The sequence below is a fragment of the Paroedura picta genome, chromosome 9 (assembly GCF_049243985.1).
Source record: "Paroedura picta isolate Pp20150507F chromosome 9, Ppicta_v3.0, whole genome shotgun sequence".
Classification (NCBI taxonomy): domain Eukaryota; kingdom Metazoa; phylum Chordata; class Lepidosauria; order Squamata; family Gekkonidae; genus Paroedura; species Paroedura picta.
In genome coordinates, this window is record NC_135377.1 from 19,793,572 (window position 1) to 19,817,095 (window position 23,524).

At 44.9% G+C, this 23,524-nt stretch overlaps 1 long non-coding RNA gene across 1 annotated transcript; it reads right to left on the reverse strand.

The window, feature by feature from the left end:
* Positions 1-349: 349 nt before the first annotated feature.
* Positions 350-23,496, reverse strand: LOC143844529 (uncharacterized). Its single transcript, XR_013234012.1, has 3 exons — positions 23,178-23,496; positions 20,484-20,574; positions 350-401 (listed from the first exon to the last, which is right to left on the reverse strand). It is a non-coding gene; the product is annotated as an uncharacterized LOC143844529 (long non-coding RNA).
* Between the last annotated feature and the right edge of the window lie 28 nt (positions 23,497-23,524).

A 23,524-nucleotide genomic window follows, 5' to 3' on the forward strand; every position in this document is an offset into this window, starting at 1 on the left:
GCCCTGGCACTTACCCACCCACAGTGGGATGCAGGGGAGTTCATTATCATCATGTAGCATTTCCTCCCTGATTTGATGGGCTAAGCCTTGTGAAGCAGGAGGGGCCCTGTGAACAAAAGGGCATAAAAAGAGCCCTGCTGGATTAGACCAGGCCCTATTCTGCACACATTAGACAATGCACTTTCAATACACTTTAGAAGTAGATTTTCCTATTCTGCACAGGAAAATCCAGCTGCCAAAACACACTGAAAGTGCATTATCCTATGGGTGCGGAATGGACCCAGGGCTCCTTCAAGATCAGCATGCTTAGAGTTGCTTGGTCAAGATTAGCAAACAGTGGGGGACTCACCTCGGGAGGAGGGCTTTGCTGGAATGGGGCAGGTACGAGGCCCTCAAGCACCCTGTATGGAAAAAGATACTGGAAATGATTGGCTTTCTATTTGCTGTCTTCGGCTTGCGAAGAAACACAGGGGCATTTACCATACACACACACACACACACACACACGAAGTCAGCAGTACAATGCAATAACTTGCCTCCTCAAAGCTGCAGATTAAAAAGTCGAAAACATTCATTACTCTAATCTGCCCTTTTCTTCTTCTTCTTCTTTTTCTTTTTTTTTTTACTGCAGGGCAAGATAAGGTTTTCTTACCCTAGCAAATCAAGGCAGTATACTTTATAGCAGTGGTGCCCAACCCCAGTCGGGGGGTGGATCAGTCGGTACCGGTCCGTGGCTCCTCCTCATCCTCCTCCCTGGCTGCTGTCTTGGGGGCTGCTCTGCCACTCTGCTGCTGGCTGACCTTCGGTGCTCTCCAGCGGCCGTCATGGCTGAAGCTCCCCCTTGGCATGGCACTGCACTGCGCAACTGCTGCTGGCAGCGACCCCCCAGCAGGCGGTGGGAAGTCAGGGGCGGCGGCGGGAAAGCAAGCAGAGCAGGGGCTCAGGCAGCAGCGAAATCCCTCAGCAAAAGACTAGCCCCCCTTCCCCCGCGCCTTAGTAAAATTGTCAAGTGTTGACAGGTCCCCGGTGATAAAAAGGTTGGGGACCACTGCTTTATAGTATACTTTGTAGAGCATAAAGAAGCAACAGTCAAGGAGCAGCACAAAGGACACAATCCCCACAAACACCGGGACCTACCACAGGTAGCACCAACCACTGCTGCTTGTTACTGCTGCTATATAAAGGCTTTTTCAAGGGCTTTGAACTCTACAGGCTACAAATGGTGGTTCGTAGAAAGATACACACTCAGAGTCCCATTTGATTCCACTGCTAATATTTCCTTTTCTGCACCATATCTGTAATGAGCTTAATTGGACTGAAGTTTTTCTAAGAGACACAAAGAAAATTAAATACTGTAACCCTATTTCTGTAGTTTTCTAATGCTCCAGGACAGTATGCATCTAAGATTTGGATTCAACCAGCTTTTCAGGCTCTGCTGAGGATCATGGGACCTGCAAGGAACATAAGTATGTGGGGTGGGGATTGGAAAAGGAGGGCAATTAGGTGAGGTGGAGTTTTTAAATAATCCGTCTGGATCCAGCCCACAGAACTAAGCTGCTTCTTGTACCTGAGAAAATATGGGGGAGGGGAGGTTAAAGTGTATGAAGTTCTGACACTGCACAAATAGAGCTCTGAGGGGAAGAAACCCAGCCGCAACACAGAAACAAAAAGGGAGGATGGACAGGTAAGGCTGCGGGAAGGGCTGCCTCCTTCCCATCCCCCCACATCTCCCAAGGATGGGGAAAGCTGCTGGAACTCGCCAGCCCCTCTGAGGAGAAAGTGGGAAGGGAAAAGCTGCAGAGCCATGGGGAGGTATTGTGAGCCGAGGTCCTGTTATTGAGGATTACTTGGAGAAAAAGCCTTGCCAGGAGCTCCCAGCTTCACCTGAGCCTCAGCTGGAGCTTAGCCCAGCCAGATGTTCAACAGGCAGAGAGCTCTGAACAGCAGGAGGGACTGGAGCTGTAGACAAACCAGGGCTTAGATCCAAAATTTGTTGCAGGAGCTCCTCATTCGATGCAGCTCCCTGCCTTGTCAGCCCACCTGGCTCACCTGGGCCAATTAAACAATGCCAGCTATTTTCTGGAAGAGACCTCCAGTCTAAAAGGCACCACACCATGTTAGCAAAGCGGTTGTGACTGTAGAAGACTGTGAGTCATCACAGAGTAAGGACTGAGAGGCTGTTGACAGCCTATATTAACTTGAGGCTGGGGGGGGCTGGGTTTTGGAACTGTTTCCGCTGTTGATGCCCTTGATTCACTGGGCTGAGTTAAGACATTCATTGTATTCTGTCTGCCCCTTGGCATTCTGTTTTTGAAATACTGATTCTCTCGGCTTTCCTGGCAGCTCATCTGGGTTTCTTTCTAGCAGAGAGCTGAAACCTGAGACCAACACAGGAGGTACAGAAAGCAGCTGGCCTCCCTCGCCTGGCGAGATGTAGGGTGAGCAGTGGCTGAGGATGGGGCACTTACCAGCAGCAGGGCCTTTCAGAGAGGCCAGCACCTCTTCCACACAGCAATCAGCAGGGGATAGAGGACAGATAAGCTCCAAAATATGCCCTCATTGGAAGAGTGCAGTTTGAACTGATTAGCCCACAATGGCAGGCTGTACTCTCTCCCCCCTATTGGTGACACACCCCCAGGGAGGGCCAATCAGGTAGGGAATGAGTTAGCGATTTGCAGAAGGAAATTAGAGGCTAGTATCAATTATTTGGGGAGCTAAGCATGCCCTCTCTCACATCCAAGGCTTTAGCTAACAGATTCAATGTTTCTTCATATATAATGAAACAGGAATATAATAAAATAGGAATAAAACAGAAACAATAGAGCAAGATTAGCAATCTCTCTGTGTGTGGATAAAGATATTAGCTACACACTAATGCAGGGGTGGCCAAACTGTGGCACTCCAGATGTCCATGGAATACAATTACGATGAGCCCCTGCCAGGATACTTGCTCTGTTTCCCTGCATGAAATTGACAAAGAGTGTTCTGTTCAATCTTGCTGGATGGGGAGATGGGATGACAGTGTGTGTGTGTGTGTTGTGCTACTTTGGAACTGCGTTGTAACACAATCATGTTCAAAATGTTTAAAAATACATAGGGGAGGGAAGGAGGGCAGGCAGAGACATAGGGGAGGGAAGGAGGGCAGGCAGAGACACAGCATTGGTCAAATATCAAACATCATCATTTAGACAGGAAACAATGGAGGAAGGCTATGCAACTTTTGAGCTTCCGGGGGGTGGGGGGATTCACAAAACAGATGGCAAACAGGAAGTGCATTCACCTGAATCTCAAGATTTTATTGTGAATGTAATGAAATTCCACAGAGCTTTATGGATGCTGCCATGAAGCTTTTAGTGATTGTGGAAACAGTCTCAGAGATTGAGCTATGAACTGTCTGAGTTCTATAGAGTCATGTATGACCTCAGCTGTTATACAATGGATTTCCTGCTGTTTTTAAGACAATAAGTCAATAGAACTGGCTAGAGGCAGAGAGAAGCAAGCTGTTCTGCAATAAAATACACCACCAGCCTTCACCTCATTTGCCTGCACGTTCACTGAACTAAAATGATGGTGGTACCAGATTTCCCTGTCCCTGACACTTGCACCTTGAGCTGACTAGTTTCTAGAGTGACTCTGAGTACAACATGGCACAGAACTGGATAGCTAGGCTAGCCTGATCTCATCAGAGCTCATAAACTAAGCAGGGTCAGCCCTGGTCAGTAATTGGAAGGATGCCCCCCCCCCCCCCGCAGAAGTCCAAGGTTGCTATGCAGAGGCAGGCAATGGCAAACCACCTCCAATAGTCTCTTGCCTTGAGAACCCTAAGGGGTTTCCCAAAGTCAGCTGAGACAAGTGCAGTGTTTTTTTCATACATTTTGGACTGGCTTTCTGCCCTTCAGAATGTGCAGCAGCTTACTGTCAATGTTCAACTGAGTGCACTGTGGGTGATACCAGGAGATGTGAACCCACTCCACCCTCCTGCTGCTACCCTTTCTACAAAACGGTGCATAAAGCTACAGGAAAACATTGACCTTTTCCCATTCCAGCACCCACATTGCAGAACAGCATTCCAGGAAGTGTGAGAACTCCCACTTTGACATCATTCCAGAGAGACTGTAAAAGTGAATTGCTTAATAGAGTGCTTGTGAGCCTATGAGAAGTTTAACGGGTACAGGTGAAAAGCCTCTGGCTCAGGAGCAAACCATACAAAAAATCCCAGGCTTAATCCCCAGGGATCTCGACTCAAAAGGACTGGGTAGGAGATGATGGGAAAGATTTCTGATTGAGGCCATAGTAAGAGAAGACAAGGCGAATCTTCACAAATCAAGGGTCTAACTCAATGTAAGAAGATCTGGTTTTTATGCCCCACTTTTTACTACCTTGTCTCAAACCAGCTTACAATCACCTTCCCTTCCTCTCCCCACAAAAGGCACTCTGTAAAGTAGGAGGCGATGACAGAGCACAGAGAGAACTATGGCTAGCCCAAGGTCACCCAGCAAGATACCTGTGGAGGAGTGGGAATCAAATGCAGTTCTCTGGATTAGAGGCTACTGCTCTCAACTAAGAGATGGCTTCATGTGTATGTCCAAAAGATTAGACAGTATGATATTATTGTGCAAGCTTTTCCAAGGTTGTTCTTTATTACTGCATTAGTGCTTTAATTCTAGTTATTCCCTTCCTTGGGCCAAGCTAATAGGGAGAAAAGTGGATTTATAAATATTTTTTAAAAATGCATCAAAATGCATGTATATGGTGAACACAGAGATTAGCATCTGAGGGGGAAAGGGGGCTATAGCCTGGTTAGGATTAGACGTGGTTGTTTTGAGGGGTCAGTTTCCTTTTCCCTTAGGCTGTACAAAGCAACTTTCCACAGGTTCCCAAGTCAACCGATGGCCACAATCCAGAGCCAGTATGACCTCAGTGGGATATGGGTTCAAATCATCTATTATTCCATTGATAAACAATCAAAAACTAAGGCTAGATAATACACTTGACTGCATTCCTGGCTGGTGACATGATGTTTGACAAAAATGTGTAAATAATTTCTGTGAAAAAACCTCCCCTGGAATACTTATCCCATAAGCTTCCTAAAGTAGCAGTACTCAGTACTTTGAAAGGGGAGCCATTGTCACAGATGACTAGATAAATCCCCACTCTTTCAGATAGTTTGGAATCAGAAATCTATAGCCAGCCAATCCCCAAAGCCTCCTTCCATGAGAATATCGTACAAAGGGTCTTCTGGCTGTGGGCTAAAAACACCATAATGGAATTGTTGAGGTGGATTCCTAAGATGGTAAATGTATTTAAGTCCTTTACTTATATATACACAAACACACACCTTTATTGGCATCTCCTGAGAGAGAAGATACAGTTAATACAACCATTATATGCAATTTGCAGGGGTCAAGAATGGAGAAATATTAATTCTGTAAACTGATCTCTTATGTCCTTATGGCAGACATGTTAAGTCTTTCTGAGTGCCCCATGAAAAGAAAAATGTCACCACGATGTCACCACTTTGCTCAGCGGGTATGAATCTGCTGGCTGTCCCAGACCCCCAGGACATTCACCTAGCCCCAACCAGGAACTTGCCAAGTTCCACAGGGCCCCTAAAATGGAGCTATTCTGCAAGGCTTATTAGGAATTACATCATAACATCCACCTGGGACCCCTGTCCCCCTCCTCGTGTCACAACTCTTTTACCTCCTTATATTTTAACATCAATGCCAACAACCATTCCTTACTAGTGCTGGTAGCTGCTTTTTAACTATAATTTTAAATTTTATGCTGATTCATTGTTTTATTCTTGCTGCAATGAATTGTAAGTTGGCACTGTTGTTCACTGCCCCATGACAGCAAGTCTGAGAGTGGTGGTATATGCATTAAACTATAAATACAATTTAAAAGTGTGTTTTCATGATGAGGAGCAAGTTTGAACCCTATATTTAAGAATATGCTATAAATAAAACTACATTAATGAGGAATAAGCAAGATTTGCCCTAAAATGATTTGGCTATAACCCTGTGTCTGCTTAGTGGGGAATGATCCATTACAATGACCCAGAAATGTGGTTAGGGTCAGAAAATCTTGCCGTCAGAATGCGCTTGGGAAGAGACATGACAAATCACCAAAAAATGCTGTCATTTTATTTTTCTCTTAAACATCAGGAGCAATTATTCTTCACAGTCTGCAAAATATTCCAGACTAAAACAATGCCTGTTTGTTTTCTGCCTATAGAAAATTGCTGTGGTTTGCCAAAATTATGAACCACAGAGTCTTTACTATCAATTCACACTGTTCGGGCTTTTAAATGCTTCTTGTTTCATAAAAAAAAAACAACAACCTTGTCATGCTAATCTTTCAAGGCAGCCATTGCAGGAAAAAAGTTAGTATTTTAAAGTTTAAACTTGTGAATTTTTTAAGCCCCCCCCCCTCTGTTTCCCCTTCCTTTTCTCTCTCCTGTGGATAACTGGAATGGATTGTTTTGATTTTATGAAGCTCCTGTAAGTAAATCATTTTGCCACCCCAAGTAGTCAGAGCATGGGAGGAGTAGGTGCGTCCCCCTTGTGTTCTGGCTCCAAAACGGCACAACTTGGAGCTAAAGTGGTAGCACCACCAGTGGAAGACATCTGCTGTGCCCATACATCCCACTGGCTTGGGATGGCAATAGTACAACTGCAGACAAAGCATCTGCTCTCTTTCCATGTGACCCCAGATCAAAGGAGAATAGTCTCCGCAGCACAATGGAGCTTGACAGCAGTTGCACCAGCACAGGGGCAAAAGGAGCACAGATTTCCTTTTCATTTATACTACCCTCTCTCTAATGGGCCACAGAAGGTCTCAGTAGCCTGTTGGAGCTGGGCAGACTGGGGAGGCAGTGACAAGTATAAATATCATTGCCAGCTCTGCTCCAGCAAATGCCAGGAGACTTTGGGGGTGTTGCCTAGGGAGGGTGGGGCATGAGGGTGATGGTACTTCCTCCATGTCACCCAAGACATTCTCTCAACCTCTGTGGTCTTTGCCATACAGACTGGGGAAATACATACAGGGCACAGCAGAAGTTACATCACTTCTGGATAATAGGATACTGGTCTTGATGTCACTTCCAGATGATGGCTCTTGAAATTTCCCCAATCTCTCTGGGGTTTGCTATAGAAATTAGGGGGGAATCCCTTTAGTGTCACCACTGATGCTATCCTCCCTTTTTCTTCTCCACTGCTAAAATTAGTGAAGGAAGAGACCGAGGATAGGGATGGAAGGTTGCCAGCTGACACCGAATAGAAAAACACCATAGACTTCTTATGAACAATGATTTTTGACACCAGGTAAATGGCAACCCTAGCTGACAGGCTCAGAGCAGTTTGGCAGAAGCAAACTGAGGGGTAGTTTATAGGTAACAGAAACAGAAATACCTCTCCTCAACACTGAACACTGGCATAGATGTCATTTGCCTTTCAAAAGGCCCTGAATGCTTCTAAACAGGAAACATGGATGACACTCTCCAGGACATACCTGGGCATTTAGATTATATTTGTGAGATTGCAGGGGCTGAATCATTAATGCCTTTCTCACCTCTCCCAAAAGAGATGAATACTTTTGGAAAAATAGGCTCTCTAAGAAACTAGTACTTATCTCATTGTCTTCTTAATCTCTTTCTCCTCACACCTAAGGAATTCAGTTAGTTATTCATAACAACTCACCCAAGTTAGCAGCTTCCTGTTCAGCAATCAAGGAGTAATCTAAGAAACTTTGACGTCTTTAGATATTTAGAGCAATTATAGTTATTGTCTACCACCTGGGAACTCATAATGAGTTCACCCGGGGTATTATCCCCATTCCAGATAGACCCTAATAGGTTGTATATCAAACACAGACAATTTACCAACACATTGTTTTAGGGGCTATCACATCAGCTATAGCCCAAGGTTACATTTTTGCTGTAAATTAATGCACCCAGTACCATTCTGTATGTGCTCTGGGACTCTCTGAACACCCACACTCTGTGTGGGTCTGCTTTCTATGTGTTTGTGTATTTTTGATTGCCTTGCATATACCACGTACTTGTGTGTAGGCATCTCTCACCTTTACACAAAACACTGTTTAGTTGAACCTGTGCACTTCTTCTCCATGTTGTGACAGCAACTATAATTTCTCAGTTTCCCAAATGCTATTCCCATTCAACCCTGCTGTTCCTTAATTTCTGTGTGTATGGTTATATGCTTTTGTATTTGTACTTTAAGTTCTACATAATATTAAAAACTTTCCAATTTATATTGGACTGGTTTAGAGTTTCTTATGTGAATACTCTGAGATACACAGAGATCCTGTAGTTACCCACCTCTCACTAAGCCTCCAATTAAGTAGCTAATTTCCCCATCTGACTTCAGGAAACCTCCAATTTGGGTAACATATTTGTTTCCATTAATGTAATCTGATTAAGAATCTCTGCACCTGGAACCACAATTTTTTTGTTGGAACAAATTCTGGATCGTACAGAACGGGGCTCAGTGGATTAATCCTTGAGTATAACACCTTTTTCCATTTCCTCCATACCAAAATAGGTACATGGAGGACTGAAAGCAAGTTCAGTCTTCATTTTTTTACAAAAAGCATTATCATATAATGTGAATTCTCCTCCCCATCTCTTTAAAATAAATTCGCTCTTACTTTAGCCAGCCTATTTCCTTGGAAAAGGACAAAAAGGGAATTAAATGTTTCAATTGATATTAACATCTAATCATGACATTAGAGCAATTAATTGTAGAAAAAAGAACATCTATTAACAATGTACACTGATGATATGGTGCTATCTCTCATGAATTTGACAGAAGCTATACAACCTTTAAAGGAAGAACTTTTAAAATTCAATCAAATTTCTGGCCTCAGGGTAAACTTTACAAAACCTAATATACTATGTTGTAATATTCCCCCTACAATTCAATATAAAGCTGCTCATATTTTAAAGATCCCATTAGTTTATACAAGTTCTAGATACCTTGGACTCTCCATCCCAAAATACCTAAATAAAATGCATCACTATAGCTATAAAACATTTTGGAGACAGATAAAAATGGACCTGATTAGATGGGCAAAGCAGAGAACAGCTATGACTATTCAAGTTGCAATGATTAAAATATTCATTCTTCCAAAATTATACATTTTATTTTATATAGCAGTGAAGCTTATTGCACAAAAAATCCAACAGGCTCTTAGGATGTCCTCACTCCCTTTCATTACCCCCCCCCCAATCTGTCAAAGTGGGAAAGGTTGCAAATTGAACATTCCAAAGCCTCCTGGCATCTATGCAGGCCTACCTTTATCCCTGACCCAGAAACTCCAACTGGTGCAGAATGCGGCAGCCAGGGTTCTCACAGGAACACCTTGGAGGGCCCATATTCCGCCCACATTCCAACAGCTGCACTGGCTACCAGTTGACTACTGGATCAGGCTTAAGGTTCTGGTAATTACCTTCAAGTCCACATGCGGTTTGGGCCGTATCTGAGAAACTGCCTCTCCACCTGTGCCCGCCAAAGAGCTTTATGCTCCTCCAACACCAATGAACTGGCAATTCCTGGCCCCAGGAAAGCTAGTCTGCCAATGACTACAGCCAGGCCTTTCTCAGTCTTGGCCCCCACCTGGTGGAACAAGCTCCCAGAAGACATCAGGGCACTGCTAGAGCTAAAACAATTCTTTTTCTGCAGGACCTGGAAAAAGGAGCTCTTCCACCAGGTATTTGGTCAAGACAAGTGAACAAGCCACTAACCAGAACCAGAAGCCCCATAATCTGCACTAATAGAAAACCGGACCAAAGTACAGACTGTTACTGTTGTTATATTACACTGTTTATTGTTTGCTGTTATTAAGTACTCTTAATATATTGCACTGCTTGATACAAGTTTCACTGTTAAATAAGTTGCATATAGAATTATCATTGTACTGTACTGCGTATGAGAGTTATAATGTAAACTGCCCTGAGCCGAAAGGGAGGGTGGCATATAAATAATAAATAGATAAATAGATAAAAATATAAAACCTGTCTATAAAATAGCCTAAAAAAATTAAAATGTATTTATAAACGTATTTATGTTTGTGTATTTGCATTCCATCATTCCTGGATGGCTCAGGGTGGATCACAAGAAGTTTAAAGTATGTTTAAAATACAAATAAATAAAATAAACTCAGAAAAAATCCAATTTAATTAAAATATATTAAATATTAAATCATCTAAGAACTGCTTCCTGCTCATTGAAATCGAGAATTAAACTGTCTAAACTGAACTTGGGGGGGGGGGATAAAATCCTTGGAAGATTCGTTTAATGTGGAGGGTTTTGAGGAAATATCCTGAGCTACATACATTTTATAGACATACTAGTAATCAAGCCCGCTGCAGGGGAATGCAGCGGGCGCTAGGACCTTACAGTGGTCTTCGGCATGCTGGTCTGTGGCTCCTTCAGCGGCGGCGGCGAGCTTCTGGCAGGCTGGTCCGAGGGTCCACTTCTCGGCGCTCTCGCGGCCAGGCATGGCAGCGGCCGGGGCTTCGCTCCTCCTCCGGCGCCGCCGCCTCCTGCTGCTCCTGCCGGCCGCCTGCGCGTCCCCTTCGGCCGCCGCTTGTCCGCCGCCGCCGCCGCTCCTGCCCCTGCTGTTCCTGCTGGCCAGCGGGCCCGGCTCATCGGCGGCGGCGGCGGGGGAACGGCAGGCGGCGGCGCGGCAGCAGGCAGCGGCGGCGGCGGAGGTCCGGGCTTCTGGCAGGCTGGTCCGAGGGTCCCTCGTCGTCGTCGGCGAGCTTCTTTCGGCGTGGGCGGGCTGACGCGGTGAGAGGCGCTTCGCGCCTCTCGCCGCATCAGCCCGCCAGGCAGGGAACCCCCGGCAGCCGCGCTTCGCGCAACTGCCAGGGGCTCCCTGGGTCGGTGGCCTGACGCGGCGAGAGGCGCTTTGCGCCTCTCGCCACGTCAGGTCAGGAGGAACTGCGAGCCGCGCTGTGCGTGGCTCGCAGTTGCTGGAGCTGGGAATCGGAGGGACCAATCGGCAGGCGCTTCGCGCCTGCCGATTGGTCCCTCCGATTGTCTGTCATGAGGAAGGGTCCAATCCAGACCCTTCCTCATCACGGACTAATCCCACCTCCAGACCCCTTACCGAATTATATAGTCCGTGGCGCCCGTGGCGCCACGGGCGGTTTAAAGATAAGATAAGATGATATAAATAAATAATCTGGGTTTTACTGGCTGTATTTTTAATGTAATGATTTAATGTTTTTCCGATTTTATCTTGTTTTATGTTGTGAGCTGTCTCTAGCAGGTCTCTGGAGAGGTGGTATATAAATTATGAATGAATGAATATTCTGCAAAAGTTTGAAAATAACCTATAATCTTTAAAAGATGATTATTCAAGTTGATTTTTATTTTTTTTTAAATCCACAAGTATAATGCTCAGTCTTGAAAGATGAAGCAGCCATTCTGGAGGGAAGGAAAGGTGACATCCCGAAGTCAATTCCATACCTGCGTGCAAACTTTCCATCTAAGAACTCTTTTTGACTGCTACGACTGAAATGGAGTGTGGAAGAAAGACTATAGAAGAGAGATTAGACAGATTCCTGGAGGATATGTTTATCAGTGGCTACTAGTCATGGTGACCAAGGGGGACCTCCATATTCAGAGGCACTAAGCCTCTGAATCCCAGAGCCATCATGGGAAGGTCTCAGTCTCTATGCTCTGGTGCTGGTCTTCCAGAGGAACTGGTTGGCCACTGTTTGAGACAGGATGCTGGACTATTGGTCTGATCCAGCATGGATCCTCTTATGTTCTTATGTGCACAAAGTATGTTTGGCTTGGAAGAGAGGCAAATCTTTCACTGGGAATAATACTAACAACTCTCTTCCCTGGATACAACCAGTTACCTCAATATGACCCAACTATGTCAACATGACAAACCAGCCAGGATGCCACTCCAGTGCATGCAAATTATGCAACCTGATAGTGTTCTCTGGATTAGCGTGTCCATTGTTGTCAGAAAAGCACATTTAAAAATGCCTCAAGCCCTCGAAAATGAGTAACAAAAGATGCTTCTGTTTAACTATTTTAATATACATTAAATAAAAAGACTCTCACCCTGTTAAAGGGAGGCCCTGTTCCTTTAAGCCAGCAGCTGGAAATGCTTTGGGAATGTTGATTATTATGCTTCATAAATATTCATAGCTTGCCTCCTATTCTTCTTGCTTCAATGATTAAAAGGTAATGTGTCTCCTGCAACCCAGCACTGAGTGATGCTACACCAGGGATCAGCTTGGGGAGAAGCTTTGGCTTCAGTCTAGGTTTTTTCTGTATGTACAATTCTGAACAAGCTTGAAATGGCAAATATTTTGGGCAAAGCTTATCCTTATGTGGTCATCCTGAAACAAAGCCAGTTAATTAAGTCAATAGCTCTTGGATGCATCGATCCAATATGCATTTGTACCCAATTTTCCACACCTCTTATAACCAATCTTGATCTATACCAATAACTGCACCTATTTTGGGGGAAGTGACACCACAGGGGCAATACTAACAACATGATCCTTTTTAAGGTGCCACAATCCTTTTCTTAGAAGGAAGTTCCACTGAGATGAACAAGAATTACTTGCAAGCAAATGTCCATAAAGTAATAGCTAAGGCTGCCATTCTGAAGCCACTTACTATAGATTAGACTGACTGCAGAAGTGTTACAGCAGAGTAAAGTTGCCAATTGGCAGTGGGGGAAGAGGGATCCTATCCCTTCAATAAGCAGAAATAGGTAATCAAAGCTTTCCATAGCTTGGGAGTTAAATAAGATCACCTAAATACTGCTGCAGAAGGTCTAGAGCAGGGGTAGTCACAACCTGTGGTCCTCCAGATGTTCATGGACTATAATTTCCATGAGCCCATACCAGCATTTGCTGGCAGGGGCTCATGGGAATTGTAGTCCATGAACATCTGGAGGACCACAGTTTGACTACCCCTGGTCTAGAGCACCCTGACCAAACTGTAGCTCTCCAGATGTCCATGGACTACAATTACCATGGACCCCTGACAGTTCATGGTAACTGTAGTCCATAAACATCTGGAGAGCTACAGTTTGCCTATGCTGAGCTAGAGGAACCAGTTTGAAAGTTGGCAAACTTGCCTAATATGGAAGGTAAAGTTCTCGCCTTGCCACCACTCCTGTGCTTGTAAGCAGGCATGGCAGGAGAAAATGAGACACAAGGTGTCCAGACACAGTGGGAACAAGTGTGAGCGGATGCTATTCCTACTCATTCTCAGGACACTTGCCTTTATTTCTGTCAAAGGGCACACCACAAGCAGCCTCTCCTATGTCACATATAAATATAGCCCAATGAAGAGCAAAGGGGACTCTTGTGTAATATAACTCCTTCCTGTGTTATTTAGGAAATGTCAGCTCTGGGTCATGCATTCCGAGCCCATTCATAAAATGGAGATGGCCAAAACCTTGTGAGCCAGCCAGAACAAATTAAAGAAGGATGGGATAAAACAGTTCAGCAGGCAAATACCCTATGCCCTAGTTTCTGGAAGGGAAAGAACACTGGAAACAGGGGGAAAATGACCATATGGACTCCTCCCCCGCAGCCGAGAGCATCTTGGCATCAGAAGAAGGAGCAACACTTAAGGGTAACTTAAGAACTGTAAGCTGAAATGATAAGAGGCAGAATTCTGTACATCTTTATCCTATGATGAAGCATTCCCTATGTAAACAATCTCCAGCAAGAACCAAAATTAGAATATTCTGATAAACTAATTTGTTACATGCAGGCTGTTGTCCTTTTTAACATAGAATATTCAGAATCATGTCTGAAGTAGCATCGGCCAGAATTCTACCATCTTATTCTGGATCATGTGCAGATTTAGCTTGGACAGCTTGGATTTTGTTTCATTTTACTGTCCATTTGGACAATGAACAAAGCTGCAGTTCTCTTCTGTCCCCCCCTCCCTTTGAAGCAGTATCCCTTTGTTTTTTTCTTCTTTTTAAACTGTCTCCCAAAATATAGATGAAGATCCTGATTTTCTGGGGAGCGGGTGATTGTTACATTGCACTTTCATGCTTGAATGGAAACATCTGTATTGTGGAGAGATGCCCCCCTCCAGAAAAGACCCTGACTTGAACAAGGAAGAATCAAACATTCTTCCAATCCTACAGACTACTCAGGTTCAGAAAAAGGTGCTACATTTCCCTCATGCGCATGCTAGCCTGTAATTTTGCTCATGATCGTGTGTATGTCTCAGTACAGCGTGTGAGAAACACGCAGATGCATCATGCCACATCACGGAGCTTGGGACTGCCACTGCATTAACTGCAGAGCCCACCAGATGGCATGAGGATGTGATCCCGGCGGGGAAACTGCAGTTCTTTTGAGTGCTACCTTTTTTTTTAAAGCCCTGAGCAAAAATGCTTCATTTTATCCTCACAAAGAAAAATGAAAGTTTGATATCAAGAGAGCTCAAAAGACAAACTAATCAGGCATTTACCCGGGAGTGGTTTAAGGATTCACGGAGCCTGTAGCACCAGAGCCAATTTAAGGATTCGTGAGGCCCCAGCAGAATATAACTGTGGCGGGAACAGCCAGACTGCAGGCAAAGCCCCCCCCCCCCAAATGTCCTTAAAGAGGGGGAAAGGAAGAGAAGCTACGGAGTTTGGTGATTTCATTTAATGATTTTATCATGCTTCAGTCAGAGCAATCCAATTTTATATGGCAAGCTGCCTTCTATCAGGAGAGAAGGGGGGGATACTTGTCAGTGCTCTGTCAGGCTTTATCAACTGCATTCTGCATTCTGCAAGTCTCATAAACCCCAAACTGGAGCAGCTTTGAATTATGAAGAAATGTCCCATACGTTACAGCTGTCTCTGTTTAACAGGGGGAGCCCTTTATTCTGGTTCGTGTCATTGCTAGACCACTTTTGCGGGGACAGGGGGAGGGAGGTTTTAGTGTTAGATGCTAGAGCTCCTCAAGGTTCATCTTGCTCCAAAAATTAGATCTGAGTGAGGGAAGTGAATCTTATCTCTAGGTTTATGTAAATATAAATTGATGTGCATGGATACAAATATGCATCCAATACATACGCTGGCCCTTTGATATCTGCAGCTGCTGCAGAATGTAAGTCCCAAAGCATCTAATGTCACATGATGCAGCTGTCTTGCTGGAGCTGAACTGGGTCAGTTTTCAGATATGAGGCTGTCTAGGAACCTTATTCTTATCCCATTCTTCTTCCACAGAACTCACAGCAGATGGCATGGTTCTCCTTTCCCCTCCTTTAACTTCACACCAACCCTGCTAACTAGGCTAGGTTAAGAAACAGTGACTGACCCAAATTCACCCAGTGAGTTTTGAGTGCTCAGTGGGAAATTTGAGCTCAGCCTTGGTTCACGCTAAAGGCATTATGCTCTTTCACTATAAACAGTGCCTTATCCAGAGATGAAGGTGATTTTTTTAGAACTTTTGTTGGACAGCTAGATAGTGCCTGATCTCATTGCGGCCCAGCTGGGAATGTGAAGCTCATTGCCACAGTGAAAACTCTACAGAAAAGGTTCTGTGTAACCAATAATTGAATTATATTTCTTTTTGAGCAATCAGGCGAATGAAATAATTTAACAAACTGATTAAGGTTTTCAGAACTAAAACATCCATCTGTGTACATTCTAAGACTCTCCAAGCAATAAATAAGAAATGAAGAATTTTACTTTTTGCATTACAATATCTTCATTTCTAGAGCCTCTTGTGGCGCAGAGTGGTAAGGCAGCGATATGCTGTCTGAATCTGTCTGCCCATGAGGTTGGGAGTTCAATCCCAGCAGCCGGCTCAAGGTTGACTCAGCCTTCCATCCTTCCGAGGTCGGTAAAATGAGTACCCAGCTTGCTGGGGGGTAAATGGTGATGACTGGGGAAGGCACTGGCAAACCACCCCGTATTGAGTCTGCCAAGAAAACGCTAGAGGGCGTCACCCCAAGGGTCAGACATGACTCGGTGCTTGCACAGGGGATACATTTACCTTTATCTTCATTTCTTAGTTTCCATTACACAGTATTTTACATTGTGATTGACTGGCTTGGGAACAGCCTCAGCTTTGCGATGAAGAGGATTTTGTGTCCAACCAGCTCCCCTCTCACCCCTGCTACATGCCACACCCAGGGATTTTTGCAAGTGATTTTGCTCTTCCTCCCTAGCCCTCTACTAACCTACCTCTTCAAGGGGCCTCTGGGAGTGGGAGATCCCCCGGCACCCTCACTCCCAGCTAAAGAAAGGCAGGCTCCAAGACCTATCAGGCTCCACTGTGGGCCACCACCCATGTTCCCCCACCCCCCTGGTGTGCTTCAAAGGGTCATGTTTCCAACCTGTGTGGGCCTTGGGAGGGTGACTGCTTCTCCCCCTGGAGGCTTTGCCAATGATGTCCCAGGCCAACACATATGAATAAGGAACTGTAGTTCTGCATCCGAAAAAGGAAAAAAAAATAGAGCTCTCTTTGTTTACCTGTTATTTTATCCACATCCCTAGGCTTTTTAATCATAATCCAAATTATACCTCAATCCTTTGCACAATCCATGGAAGTCCTAACAGTGTGATACAACACTGGCCCTAACGCCATGCAGGTGCTGGTAGGGTGACTGTACAATTCTTCAGCCAATCTACAATACAGTGCAGTTAATCTGGGCAGCAAGAGCACCTATGCCTCTCATTGATCACCATTAGAAGTGACAAAAGCAAGTTACACTTCTTCCAGAACTCCCATATATTATTTCAGCATTCAGGATGCCCGTGGCTCTCTTCTGGTATTGCATAGCTGCCTAATTCTGGTCTGGAGCCCTGATTCTTGTCTAGACTTCCTAGACAACATTGGCCTGGCAGCAGTGCAGATTGAAAAACCACAGAATGGGGCCAGGTACATGTGAGGGTCATTTTTCTAAAAGGTGATTAGGGTGCAAAAAAAATTACAAACTTTTTTTTAAGAACTGGGGATTACAAAAATCCCCAATGGGAGATGCCTAGGTAAGCACTAAAGACAGTGAGATGAGGGCAGAGAAGAAGACAGGTGGTCAAGGAGAAGGACAGGCAAGCAAAGGGGAATTGAGGGAAGAAAGTGGATGGCGGGAGGAACCACCACAGTCCAGAAAAGAAGCTGGGTGACCAGCAAGGTGGCAGCAACCAGAAGAAGGAAGCATCCCCACTGTTTTTTAATTTTTTCAGGAATTACTGCCACCAGGAAGAGAAAGCAGAAAGTGTAGCAAAAACCAGGAGGAAGCAAAAATGCCACCACTTTATCTTCCTCTCAACTGCCATCCCACACAGGAGAGGAGGCAGGCAGTGGTGGAAGCCACCAGGAAAAGGAGAAGGCATTTCGCCTTTCTCCCTCTCCAGACTATTGCCCCAGCCCCCCCCCCCCAACAGAGAAGGTAGGTCAACAGCAGGGAGGAGGAAGGTGCTTCTCCCACCCCGGCCTCCACAAGCTTTTTGCACGTCCCTCCTTGCTTGTTAAGCAGGAACAGTTGTATTAAGATCTCAAAGGAAGACAGCTCATTTCAAATGCATTTCATAATTAGCTTCCCCACTGATAACACTCCCATTGGTTCAAAAAACTTGTCATCGGAGGAAGAATGCCAAGAAAGGGGATTAAAGTCAGACTCTGTGCCCGAATGTCATCAGCAAGATGCCACAGCTAGTTACAGTGCAGATGGGGCACATCGTGTTCTAGAAGCATGCTCTGCCCTGAAGAGTTTAGGTGCCCTAAATGGAGAAGTGAAAACCCTCATAATACGACAGAATGTAAAAAGGGGGATTAGGGAAGAGACTGTGGCTCAGTGGGGAATTATGTACTTCGCATACATAAGGTCCTAAGTTCAGCCCTTTACATCTCCGGTAAAAGTTTTTCAGGTAGCAGGTGTTAGGAAAGAGCCTTCTCTGACTGAGATGATGCCAGTCAGAATGAACAGTGTGGAGCAATTAATATGGATTGTGATCCTGCTCTTATCCTGCATTATTCTATTTAAGAAATTGACATCAGATTTAGTTGTTAATCTCTTGTAGGTCAGCCCTGGTCAAATATATACAAAGCAATATGAAGGGAAGCATTGAAAATCTGACACTCTCTATTCCTGTTTTGTACATTGGTGGACACAGAACTCCAGCTCATATTAAACTATGATTATAGATTCAAATGAGTAGCCATGTTGGTCTGAAGTAGCCCAATAAAGTCAGAGTCCAGTAGCACCTTTAAAGATTTATTCAAGATTTATTCAAGGTGTAAGCTTTCGAGTGCAAGCGCTCTTCCTCAGACTATGAACTGGACACTGTCATGATGGTCAGTTCACAGTCTGAGGAAGACTGCATGCACTCGAAAGCTCAAGCCTTGAATAAATCTTTGTTGGTCTTAAAGGTGCTACTGGACTCTGACTTTATTATGATGATGACTATAGTTCCCTTAAATAAACAGGAGCATTTTAACACCTTAACAATATCAGTAATAGTGTACCAAACTAGCTCATACTGGTAATGACTGAGGAATTCCAGTTCCTCGTTATGCCTTCTTACCATGCTAAACATCTTGATGAATTCTGGTTCTTTCATTTCACAATGGAGTTGCTCTTTAAAGTTCTATTTCTGAAAAACAGAGCTTCCATTGCTATAACGAATGCAGAGGCTTTGTAGCAACAACTGAAAGGCCACACAATGGTTTGTCTCACACCGTCCTATGGCAGCTATTTCTCTCCACCCTATGCTACCAGAGAGCTTCTTCAGGCTTTTAAAAAATGATAATTGCTATATTACTAGTTCAAAAACCAAAAGCCTCAAATCAAGGATTTATTTATTTATTGTATTTGTATATCGCCCTTCCATAAGGCTCAGGGTGGTTCACACAGAATGTAACACAACCATACTTGAAACGTATTTTAATGGATGAAAGGTAACAGTAATAACAACAGTAAACAGAGAAATAACATTCAGCATAATGAACAATCTAACAGGCCCATGGTTGGCCTGAACTGTCAAATGGGTTCAGGGAGGAAGGATCGGAGCCCAACAGCTGTTATTTAGTTTTGGTCGACCTCAACCAAATGCCTGGCGGAGGAGTTCCCTTTTGCAGAACTGTTTTAGTTCCATTATGGTCCTGATCTCCTCTGGGAGCTCGTTCCACCAGGTGGGGGCCAGGACAAAGAAAGCTCTGGCCCTAGTTCAGGTAAAGCAGACTTCCTTGGGTCTAGGGATCACTAGTCGGCATGACAGAATATCCACAACTAGTAATTGGATATTGGGCCAAATTAACTCCTGCCTGAAATGCCATTCCAAGCTTTAAGAACATAGATGAAAATTTCACTTTTGTAAATGTATTTTGTTTGAGGTTCTGTTTGCCTTTTTGCAGTACAGATCAGCTATACCAGTGGTTCCTAGCCTTTATGATACCATGGGCACCTTTAAAATTCTGACACAGGGTTATGGGTGAAACCACAAAGTGGCTGATGCCAGTGGTGGAGCAAAACACACAAACAATTTTAAACAATACACTGGAAAAGAGAAGTGAAAGAGACTAAAACCAACCCTGTAGCAGCTGCCATTGAAACAACTTTATTTTAATCTCTCCAGCCAATTGGATCTCCATGGGTCAACCAGAAGCTGGGCAACCGTCCAATCTGTCCCCACCCACTTTCTAAGCACCAGAAAAAATGGGGATGGGTTCCATGGTGACAATGGGTACCACTTCAGGGACCCCTGAGCTATACAAGTGCTAATAAACATGTTTTAATTGTACTGTGCCATCAGTGTACCTGATGTATACAGATCAATATAAGAAAGAAAGAGGCAGTCTTTGATATACAAACCATACAGCCTATTATTGTGTGGAGAAGCAAAAGGAGGATGGTGGGAGCTACAAGAATAATACTTAACAAATGAGTCAGCATGTACAAGACTTACTCTTGGCTGGGGGCACAAACTGAAGAGGCTTTGCAGAAATTGAGGTTTTTATAAGTGGTTGATGGAAGAGACAGGCTATTAATAAGAGAGGTTATTCTTGGCATAGATGCTAGCAAGGGTGAATGGGCAGTCTTTTATGAAATCTGCAAAGGGATATCTTTCAGCCACTGGCCTTACTCTAATAGTAAGCCTGCATTCTGACTGAAGCACTTAAGGCTGCCTACTGAGGCTTATGCTTGTAAATGTTCCTCCTTTTAAAAAAATCATTACACACAGAAACCTAGTACACCAGGTTGAAAATTACACATAAAATACATTTCCTTATCATCTAGCTTTCTATATCTCATTTTAAACAGAAACATTCAGCCCTCTTATTTATACCTTATTATACCTCTTATTTATACCTGCAGTTTGACATGGACTGGCCTGTACACAGGTGCTTGACCTTACACTGCATAAGCAGGTTATACTAGAAGGATTGTGTCACCTGCAGCCTCCTTATGCACGATCAGTAACAGGAGGACAAATATTGCTGCAAAGGTAAACATAACTTTATTTACCTTGTTCAGCTGAGGCGAAGACATTACTGAGGATATGGTTCTTTATGCCGGTGCAGGAAAGAAAAACAGCAATCCAACTTCATCTCACATCCTTTAAAAACAAAGAAACGGAAATGTAATACAATACTTTATTATGATATACCAGTTGATAGGAGCCACCCTCAGCACATCTGAATGTTGTTCTCCAATGTGGCACCTGCCTCCTGTCTTTGGAATGTGGACCAGGTACTTGTCCTGTGGAGCTTGTTGTGACTGACAGGTGGTTCCCCCATCAGAACAACTATTGCTAGAAAAATAAATAAGCTCTGTGCCTCCCAGAGGTGCCAAATGCAATTCTCAGAAATCTGTGAACTGAGTATCACTGTGATATACTGAGGCTCATGAAATATCATTTAAATATTTATCCCAATTTTTCCTATATAAGGCACTATAAGCACCTTACAAAATAGAAACACACAAATTCAAACCTTTGGTTGCTTCTAATGCAATTAGAACCGTAATAATTAAAGGAACAGTTACCTCTCCTAGCCTGTGCACTGCAACTTCCTTTCATTTCTAATCCTCACTTCCTGTTTGTGAAAGCTTCCATCTCCTAAAGCAACAGATACACTTTCTAGAGAATATCTTTAAACTGCCCGTGGCGCCACGGACTAAATAAATGGTTAAGGGCTCTTGAGGTGGGATTTGTCCGTGATGAGGAAGGGTCCGGATTGGACCCTTCCTCAGGACAGACAATCGGAGGGACCAATCGGCAGGTGCAATTCCCAGCCCCAGCAACTGCAAGCCGCGCGCTCCGCAGCTCGAAGTTGCTCCCAGCCTGATGTGGCGAGAGGCGCAAAGCGCCTCTCACCGCGTCAGCCGGCTACCCGAGGGAGCCCCCGGCAGCTCCCTGCCCGGTGGCCTGACGCGGCGAGAGGCGCAAAGTGCCTCTCGCCGCATCAGGCCGCTGCCACACAAAGACCCCGGCAGTCGCACGGAGCGCGGCTGCTGAGGGCTCCCTCGGGCAGCGGCCTGACGCAGCGAGAGGCGCAAAGCGCCTCTCGCTGCATCAGGCCACTGCCACACAAAGACCCCAGCAGTCGCGCGGAGCGCGGCTGCCGGGCACTCCCTGCCTCCCCCGCCGCCACTCACAGGACGCAGCCGCCAAGGAGAGCCGTTGCCGCGGGACACAAGAAAATGTAAGTACCTAGGGCCCGCTGTATCCCTTATACAGCGGGCTATATTTCTAGTCAATATATAAAATACTACGTAAGTTTCTATGAAATACTAAGTTTTGTTTCAGTAAAGGTCTCCCCTATTTAAGTCCAACACTATTATATACCAGCTCTCCACTACATGACATATGTCATCAATACCAATACATTATAAAACAGAGGAACCTTAGCAGTAGCCCTATGTATGAAAGCAGGAGACTTTTGGACTGGAAGAAGCCACGTATTTCAAGGTTTGAACTGGACAGTTTTGTTTTATTTATTTCCTGCTATAGTCTTAATATGCTATAGCATTATTAGGACTACAGAGCTGGGTGGACCAGAATACAACCAAAACTAAATTATTTAAATGTTTGCCTCAGTTTTCGCTTACACAAGGGATTCACTCAATCTACCTTACAAAATGAAACACAGAAAAAAGCAAGCAAGCTGTCCCTAAGGCTGCCAGCCTCCAGTAGATTGAAGGGGATGACAACTGATCTTCTGGAAAAAGTGATCAGTTCACCTGGACAAAAGGGCAGCTTCCAAAGATGGACTGTATGGCATTATACCCCACATAAGTCCCTCCTCAAACTCTGTCCTCCTCAGGCTCCACCCCCAAATTTTCTAGGTATTTCCCAACCCAAAGCTGGCAACCCTACACCTTCCATACAATCTTGATGCAAGCAATGAGTGACACTGACTTGTGTTTATAACTGGAATTATAGCTCATCTCCAGACTACAGAGATTAGTTCCCCTGAAGAAACTGGCTGCTTTGGAGGGAGGACCCCATAGCATTAGACTCCACTGAGATCTCTCCCCACACTAAATCCTGCCCATTCCCAGCGCCACTCCTAAAGTTTCCAGGTTTTTCCCAACCCAGAGCTACAAACTCATTGTCCTAGCATTGAGTGTTTCAGACTATACACTAGGAGTCTTGACTCTTATCCCTAGACAAGTCTTCCCAATGCAGACTTGTTCATTCGAGATTTCATATAGTGGCTTACACCCCAACTTTCAACCCTTCCAACACCTGAAAAATAAAAAATCTTTTGGCGTCTTGAATGTGGTCTTTAGTAAGGTGACCAGATTGTCCCACTTTTGGAGCGACACCTGGGGGCACGTGGCAAATTGTACTTATGTTGAAATTTAAAAAAATATATATTACAGTACTATTTTTGTGTTCTATGAAAAATTTTGTTGCTCCATATAGACAAATTTTATTCAAGAACCCCCCCCCCCCCCCGTCCAATGGTGTCCCACTTTACCAATGTTGAAATCTGGTCACCTTAGTCTTTAGGGTAGCGCCGGGTTAACTTTACTTAAAAAAGGATAAGGCACACAACTTTCTCTTCCAATTATGAGGACGTTATCTGAACGCTCTTTCCTTAGAAGAGAAAGAAAGGCAGCAAACGGCTTTAGCGCCATTATCCCAATCAGGCCCGCCTCAAAAAGGCCTCATTTGGGGCACGATTATCAGACCCCGATTTACACTTCGCCTACTGCGGCTAAGCCTTGACTTGGGCTCCTTCTCAAAATTTGGGTCGCTGCTGTCTGGACGAGGAAGGCGTCAGTCCACACTCCCGGCACCAGGGCGGGGAAGCGGGGTATGTCTCCCACCCCCAAAAAAGCCTCGAGCGCGGGGGGGGGGGCCGTGAGCGCAGCCCGCTTGACCACCCTCCCCCGCCTCCCTCTCGCGACGAAGGTCAAAGCGAGCCGAGCGCGCATCGCCGCTCCCGCCCGCGTTATGTAATGGTCAGCCTCCGCCATTGGCCGACGCGAGGAGCGCCGGATGAGGCGTTGGCGGGAGCGGCGAGGCCCTGTTTCTCGAGGGGTGGGGGGAGGGTCGG